This window comes from Ornithorhynchus anatinus, chromosome 2 (assembly GCF_004115215.2).
Source record: "Ornithorhynchus anatinus isolate Pmale09 chromosome 2, mOrnAna1.pri.v4, whole genome shotgun sequence".
Lineage (NCBI taxonomy): Eukaryota > Metazoa > Chordata > Mammalia > Monotremata > Ornithorhynchidae > Ornithorhynchus > Ornithorhynchus anatinus.
The window spans coordinates 158,213,898-158,222,654 of record NC_041729.1 but is presented as its reverse complement, the minus strand read 5'-3'; the positions used below and the strand labels follow the sequence as shown (position 1 = coordinate 158,222,654).

The following is an 8,757-nucleotide window of genomic DNA, read 5'->3' as shown; positions in this document are numbered from 1 at the left end:
GACACAACTCAAGTTAATCAGGTTGAACACCGTCCTTGTCTGACATCGGTCTCCCAGTCTAAATAGGAAGGAGAACAGGTATTGAATTCCCATTTTAGAGCTGAGAGACCTAAGTCACAGAGAAATTAAATGACTTGTCTAAGGTGACCTAGCAAGGCAAGTGGCTGAGCCGGGATTAGAACTCTAGACTGTAAACTCATGGCTAGAGAATGTGCCTGTCTATTATTCATTCATTCGATAGTATTCATTGAGCGCTTACCATGTGCAGAGCACTCATTCATTCAACAGTATTTATTGAGCGCTTTCTATGTGCAGAGCACTGTACTAAGCGCTTCGAACGTACAAATTGGTAACAGATAGAGACGATCCCTGCCCGCTGACGGGTTTACAGTCTAATCGGGGGAGACGGACAGACAAAAACAATAACAAATAGAATCAAGGGTTTGAACATCTCATCAAAGCGAGAGCAAATAAATAGAATCAAGGTGATGTACATCTCATTAACAAACTAAAATAATAAAATAAAAAAATTATTATATTGTAGTCTCCCAAGAGCTTAGTACAAGGCTCTGCACAGAGTGAGCACTCAAGAGAGAAGGGGCATGTCCTAGTAGATAGTATTTGGGCCTGAAAGTCAGAGGGTCCTGGGTTCTAATCCCAGAACTTCCACTTGTTTGCCGTGTGATCTTGGTTAAGTCACCTCACTTCTTCATGCCTCAGTAATCTCATCTGTAAAATGGGGATTTAGACTATCAGCTCCATGTGGACTACGTCCAACCCGGTTTGTTTTCAACCCAGGACTTTGTGAAATGCCTTGCATATAGTAAGCGAACTAATACCATAATCATTATTGTTATTATTATAATCAATAAATATGATTGCCTGAATGAATTAGGAGAAGCAGCGGGGCTCAGTGGAAAGAGCACAGGCTGGGGAGTCAGAGGTCAAGGGTTCGAATCCCAGCTCTGCCGCTTGTCAGCTGTGTGACTTTGGGCAAGTCACTTCACTTCTCTGTGCCTCAGTCACCTCATCTGTAAAATGGGGACTAAGACTGTGAGCCCCACGTGGGACAACCTGATCACTTTGTATCCTCCCCAGCGCTTAGAGCAGTGCTTTGCACATAGTAAGCGCTTAACAAATGCCATTATAATTATCATTTTATGAATGAACTCGGGTCACCTGTCCCATTTTCCCTGTCAGTAGTTAGGCCGAGGGATGACAAGCCAGGGCCGGCTAGGATGGCGGGGCCAGAGCTCGTAGACCTTCCCTGCGGTTGCTAGACCTGGCCACACTTGCCTTCTGCATCCCCTGATAGCCACATCAGCAGACCGGTCCTAACAGATCGTTACTCAGGATGACCAAGTCCTGCCGGAGAACTGCTCATCCAAGGGGTCAGAACCCCTACCAAAGCAGAATGGCCACGGAAACAAGATGGCACTCTCCACGGCTCGCTCCCTCGGCTGGCCTGTTTGGGGAAGTCCGTGCCATGATCACCCAGGAAGGAGTGCAGACTCCTAAGGTGAAGGTTGGCTGGGTAAATCACGCGTGATGAAGCTTAGGATCTTCAACTATTTTAAGAAGCAAGGTTGTATCGGCTGCGGGGAGCCCAGTTGTCTCCTGGTCGGGATCGTTAGATCAGTTTTCTTTATCTGTAATTGACATGGCAAGATCAGGCATGGGAACCCCAGTTGAGTATCAGGTGGGATCGTTAGATCGCTTTTTCTTTCCTGTTTCTTTTTCCTCTCTTTCTTTCTGTGTCTTTTCTTTTCTCATGCAGGTGATTATCTGCAGCATTCTGTGGACAGACGCATGCTTAGTGTAATCTGCATGAGCGAATAAAACACGAGTTGTTAAACCTCTCACTTGCTTGTGCGGTTTCCCTTCTTGCCAACCGCATAAATTCATTCATCCCTTGTATCCCAAACCCCGAGCCTGCCCTTCATCAGGAGCTCGCCACTTCAGGTTACTGTTAAGGGCATGACACCAGCTTCTCCAACTCCCCGGCCCAGGCTTTTTCTACTAGGCCACTCTGATTACTATATCGGGCCTCTACTCCTGCATCAGCCTCCTTGCTGACATCCTGGCCTATCGCCTATATTTGACTCTGCTGTCCAGATTCTTTTTCTAAAAAAAAATTAAAAAAATTAAAAAGTCACCTTTTTTTCAGTCCACCAGTCTCCACTCCTGAAGAACCTTCAGTGGTTGCCAATCTATCTTTGCATCAAACAGAAATTCCTTGGCATTCCCTTTAAGGCACTCAGTTAGCTCTCATCTTCCTACCTAATATACCTAATCTCCCACTAGAACTCAGCCAACACACTTGTCTCCTCCAATGCCAACCTGCTCAGGGTACCTTAATTTTATTTGTCTTATCGATGATCCTAAGTTCACCTCCTCCATCTTTAATACACTGATAGTCACCCACCCCCTAGCTCCACGGCACTTATGCACATATTCTTATAACTCTGTCCCTTACCCTAGCTCTAATCTATTTTAGTGTCTGCCTCCCCTACTATGTTGTAAGCTCCTCTACTGCATGAATCAGATACTCTACCCAGCCCTGTGTGACTCTGGGCAAGTCTGTTAACTTCTCTCTGCCTCAGTTACCTCATTTGTAAAATGGGGGCTGAGACTGTTAGCCCCATACGCACCATGGATTGGGTTAAAGAAGGATCATCTTGTATCAGAAGCAGCGTGGCTTAGTGGAAAGACCAGGGGCTTGGGAGTCGGAGGTCGTGGGTTCTAATCCCAGACCCGTCACTTGTCAGCTGTGTGACTTTGGGCAAGTCACTTAACTGCTCTGTGCCTCAGTGATCTCATCTGTAAAATGGGGATTAAGACTGTGAGCCTCACATAGGACAACCTGCTTACCTTGTATCTAACCCAGCGCTTAGAATTGTGCTTGGCACATAGTAAGCGCTTAACAAATACCATCATCTTTACTATTTTCTATCCCAGTGCTTAGTATAATGCCCGACACATAGTAAGTGCTTAACAAATACCATTTAAAAAAAGCCCTCAGTACCGTATCCTGCAAATGCCACTGATTGGATGATGGATTGATACCGTCATTTAAAGACCCAGTAACCGCAGATAATTAAAAAATTAAAAATAATTAAAAATAAGCAACAACTATAGTATTTAGAGGCCTGCATTCAATGAGTCCTGCAGTACGGATAGATTTTTGCTTATTACCTTTGCAACAGTATTTAATCAATCACTGATATTTATTGAGTGCTCACTGTGTGTAGAGCAAGGAGCTAAGTCTTTGGGAAAGTGGAAAGTATTTCAAGTGGAATAAAGGCGGTATGGCCTAGTGGATAGAGGACGGGACTGGGAGTCAGAAGGTCATGGGTTCTAATCCCAGCCCCGCCACCTGTCTGCTGTGACCTTGGGCAAGTCACTTCACTTCTGTGTGCCTCAGTTACCTCACCTGTAAAATGGGGGTGGAGACTGTGAGCTGAAAATGGGACAGGGCTGTGTCCAACCCTATTTGTCTGTACCCACCTCGGTGCTCAATATAGTACCTAGTGTATAGTAAGTGCTCAGCAAATACCATAATTACTATTATAGTGAGTAGATGCAGTCATGGACCTCAAGGAGCTTACAGTATATTTTATCATGTACTTGTGCCTGATGACCTATGCGTCGCGTATTCATTTTACATAGTTTCAATCACTGTCCTGATTTAGGTGGGACAGTCCTCCAGGTGAGGGTCTGGCCTGCCTTTTGCTTGAAGTTTCTCGGACATGCTCAGGTCCCCAAAAAACTGAAGAAAAGCTCAATCAGGTCAAAGGGAGGGATCAAGTTAAAGTGACCTGTCCAAATTCACAAAGCAGGCAAGTGGTGAAGCCAGGATTAGAATCTATGTCCTCCGACTTTCAGATCCTTGGTCTTTCCACTAGACCACGCAGCTTCTTCATTTGGCTTCTCTAAAGCCTCCGTTTCCTCATCTGCAAAATGGGGATTCAATATTCATTGATTCATTCATTCATTCATTCAAGTATATTGACTGAGTGCTTACTGTTTGCAGAGCACTGTTAAGTGCTTGGAAAGTAAAATTCAGCAACAAATAGAGACAATCCCTACCCAACAATGGGCTCACAGTCTACAAAGGGGGATACAGATGACAAAACAAATAGACAGGCATCAATAGCATCAAGATAAATGAATTACTTATTCATTCATTCTCAATTAAAGGGCCTTGAAGTTTGCAGTTGCAAGTTCTTTTCAGGAGACATTTTTGTAAGATGAAAATTTCTCCTTTTCCAGTTCATCTATTTCCTCATCAGGTCTTGAAGATCTTAAGTGAACACAGTGATGGGACAGATTTTGCAAAAAGCAAATTTCTCTTCCACCTCAAATATTTTCTTTTTAGGACTTGAAGACCTGAAGTAGAAGAATAAAAGCAGAAGGTTGTTTGCATGAAGCAAACCTCTCCTCTTTCACCTCGGATAATCTTGAATCGCTCTCAATTAAAAGGCCTTGAAGGCTTGAAGTGGACTAATGCACAGGAGATGTGTCTGCATGAAGCACATTTTTCTTTTACCAGCTTCATGTATTTCTCTTCTGGCCTTGAAGACCTTGGACAGTACATTAAAAGAGTGTTTACCTGAAGCCAATATCTCCCTTTTTAATCCCATCTATGCTCTTTTCAGGCCTTGAAGTCCTTAGGTAGGAAAATGATCAAGCCAGTTTTTGAATGAGGCAGATTTCTCCTTTTTCAATCTCATACATTGTCTTTTCATGCTTTGAAGACCTTAGGTAGACAAATTCGAGCAAGAGATTGTTCACATGAAGTACATTTCTCCTTTTCCATCCTGTATATGTTCTCTAGATTCTCTATAAAAGACACTGAAGACCTAAGGTGGAGTAACAAACAGAAACGTTTTCTGCTTGAAGCAAAACTTCTCTTTTCCCAGCTCATAAAGTATTGTCTTTCCAGGAATTGAACACCATAGGTACAAAAATAGGTGGGATATATTTTCTTTTCATGAAGCAAATTATTACTCTTGCATTAAAAAAAATTCTCTCTATTCATTTTCAATTAAAAGACCTTAAAATCGAGAGGTGACATAACAAAAAGGAGATTGGTTCAAATAAAGAAAATGTATCGTTTTCAAGCCAAATAGTCGCTTTTCTGGCCTTGAGTACCTTACCTTGAATACGTTACCTTAGGGTAACGAAATAATAGCCGGAGAGAGTTTACCTGAAACAAAGTTTCCTTTTTCAAATCAAATAATATCTCTTCTCCCTCTCAGACTGTGAGCCCAATGTGAGACAGGAACTTTCCGAGCTGGTAATCCTGTATATCTCACGGAATTTAATTCAGTGCTTGACGTATAATATGCACTTAAAATAGTAGCACAATTATTATCAGTACACTGCTTTCCCCTCTCAGGATCACATCTAGAGAGTTTCCAGTACCCTAAAAGTTATGGCTATGGGAGGGAGAGTCAAGCAGAGGCCTACCCGTTCCATTCCTAGCTTGGGACGTGGCTAGCAAGTGGAAGGCAATCTGCTACAAGTCAAAACTCACATATGCTGGGTAACAACGGTATGGGAGAGAGTCAAGGGAGGAGACACAACTTTATTGCGTGGACGGACGCCATGGTAAACCACTTCCATATTTTTACCAAGAAAAGTCTATGATACACTACCTGAATGATTCTAGATAGAGGTCTGGGGGAGATATGTCCATAGAGTCACTACGGGTCAGAAATGACAGCGTAAGACAAGACAATGCTTTAAGTGGGAAGCAGCGTGACACAGTGGAAAGAGGCTGGGCTTTGGAGTCAGAGGTCATGGATTCGACTCCCGGCTCTGCCACTTGTCAGCTGTGTGACTGTGGGCAAGTCACTTCACTTCTCTGTGCCTCAGTTACCTCATCTGTAAAAGGGGGATTAAGACTGGGAGCCTCACTTGGGACAACCTGATTACCCTGTATCTACCCCAGTGCTTAGAACAGTGCTCTGCACATAGTAAGCGCTTAACAAATACCAACATTATTATCTACAGTGTACTTTGAAGAATTGATCTGGGGACACTGGTAAGAAAACCTAAACCAGCGGGAAATTTCCAGAGACTTAGGAAGTCTGCATGAGCCAACACAAGCAATACAGAAAGAGCGATTGGTTCATTTGTAAATAGTTAAATCCTACAAACTAGTTATTTGTTGCTAAATAAGACATTCAGTGACTAGATTAGTTTTCAGAGAAGACATGCCTGAAGAATTGTCTTCAGATTCCTATTCTGCTCAAATAGTCCTACAGAAGTGAAAGTCTATTACCCTTCCCTCAATAATCATGTCTTTAGTCCTAGGAAGGGCTGATTTCAAACATTTGGCTACTATGAAGTGGGGAAAATTTTCTCCATACTCTGAATGATGTCAATTTATCCTGTTTGGTGCACATGTAGCATGCCATCTAATATGAATCTAATAAAAATAATAACTGCGATATTTGCTAAGCACTTACTGTGTACTAAACTCTATGTGAGATACCATATATCATTCATTCAATAGCATTTTTTTCATTCAATAGTATTTATTGAATACATGCAGAGCACTGTACTAAGCGCTTGGAATGTACAATTCGGCAACAGATAGAGACGATCCCTGCCCATTGACGGGCTTACAGTCTAATCGGGGGAGACGGACAGACAAAAACAATAGTAATAAATAGAATCAAGGGGGTGTACATCTCATTAACAAAATAAATAGGGTAATAAAAATATATACAAGTGAGTGGACGGGAACAGTGCTGAGGGGAGGGGAAGGGAGGGGGGAGGAGCAGAGGGAAAGGTGGGGAAGGGGGCTTAGCTGAGGGGAGGTGAAGGGTGGGCAGAGAGGGAGCAGACGGATATCGTCATTACACATCTGTTTGTATGTCATGGCACTCCAAATAATAATACTAATATTAATAATACTTATTAAAGCACTTACTGTGTACAAAGCACCGTTCTAAGTCCTGGGGCAGATACAAGTTAAACAGTTTGGACACAGTCCCTGACCCTTTAGGGGCTCACACTCTTAATCCCCACTTTACAGATGAGGTAACCGAAGCAGAGAGAAGTGGCTTGCCCAAGGTCACACAGCAGACACATGTCAGAATTAGAACTCGGGTCCTCCTGACTCCCAGGCCCGTGCTCTATCCACTGAGCCACACTGCTTCGACCCCCTGCCCGGCCCTGCCATGGAGCCAGCGCACCTGTTGACGGAAGGGCTACTTATGATTCTATCTGGGCACAATTTCCACCCACCGCCGCCATTACAGCCCCATCCTTTGTTGAACTGCTTCCCTCTCTGGCACTGGGCACAGGGACAGAAGCCTCAATCTGGCACCGTCTGAACCCGGGCCTGCTACCTATCAGGGAAGCCTCGTCTAGGTGGCCACCTCTTCCCTCTGAAAGGTATAAGTTCCCTTAGGCCAAAAAACTAGTGCTCTGAACACACTAAGTGCTCAATAGATATAATTGAACGAATGAAAACTAGCTCTGAGCTCCACTTCTGTTGTCAGCGAGAAGCAGGATGGTTCAGTGGAAAGAGCACAGGACTGGGGGTCAAGTGACCTTGTTTCTGCCACTGGCCAGCTGCGTGTGACCTTGAACTTCAGAATCCGCATTTGTAAACGGGAGAGTCAACACCTGTCTTCGCTCCTACGTCGGCTGTGAATTCCAAGTAGTTCAGGGGCTGTTTCCTACCCAATTATCTTGGAGCTACAATCTCGCAGACGGTAAGCTCCTTGCAAATAATAATAATAATAATAGTAATGATGTATTTAAGCGCTTACTCTGTACCAAGCACCGTTCTAAGCACTGGGGTAGATAGAAGACAATCAGGTTGTCTCACGTGAGACAGGCTTCATCCCCATTTTACAGAGGAGGGAACTGAGGCCCAGAGAAGTGAAGCGACTTGTCCCAAGTCATACAGCTGACGAGTGGCAGAGGTGGGATTAGAACCCATGACCTCTGACTCCCAAGCCAGTGGCTCTTTTCACTAAGCCACGCTGCTTCTCACGCATAGGGAACACGTCTACCAACTTTGTTTTATTATACTTTCTCAAGCACTTACCACAGTGTTCCCGCACACACTAAGTATTCAAGAAACACAAGTGACTGATTAATCTACCCCATTACCCTAGTTTGGTGCTTGACAAATAGTAGGTGCTTAACCAATACCACAATTATTATAAGGTGCAACAGAAAGCTGAGTATCTTTAACTTACTGCTCATATCGCAGTCAAAAAGTTTCTTTCTGAACTTCTCAAATATACGGGAGCAACGCTTGCTTCAAACTTGAATATCTCTCGAATGTTTGAGGATCAGAATACTCAGGGGACTTGATTGTTCCATGCTTAAAATGTTTTCTCCCAGGAGAGAGATTTGTCTGCATATGCAGGCCCAATCCTTTTGAGGCTCATCGAGCCAGGTCACATTTTGAAAGCCTCATTTTCACTGCCCTTCTCTGAATTCCTTCCAATTTGCAAATATTCTTCTTGAACTAGAATGGCCCCTAGTGAATGCCGCGCTCTAACCGTGGACTCATTAGTATTGTATAAAGAGGAATGAGTCCCAAGCCAAATCAGACCAAATGAGAAACAGTCAAAACCTTTTACCTCTGCCTTGAGCCCAATCTCCAGGGAAAAATGAAGGATTTAGGGGAGGTATCCACTAGAGATTAAAAGGATTAAGGAGGTGACTGACCTTCAGGCAGTGCGTTGCCGCTGAAGTGAGTATTTTTAGACACACAGCCATCGT

At 43.7% G+C, this 8,757-nt stretch overlaps 1 non-coding gene across 1 annotated transcript; it reads left to right on the top strand.

Annotated features, from left to right (window-relative positions):
* Positions 1–5,391: 5,391 nt before the first annotated feature.
* Positions 5,392–5,529, top strand: LOC114809376. The gene has a single exon (XR_003757163.1). It is a non-coding gene; the product is annotated as a small nucleolar RNA SNORA7 (small nucleolar RNA).
* Positions 5,530–8,757: the final 3,228 nt, after the last annotated feature.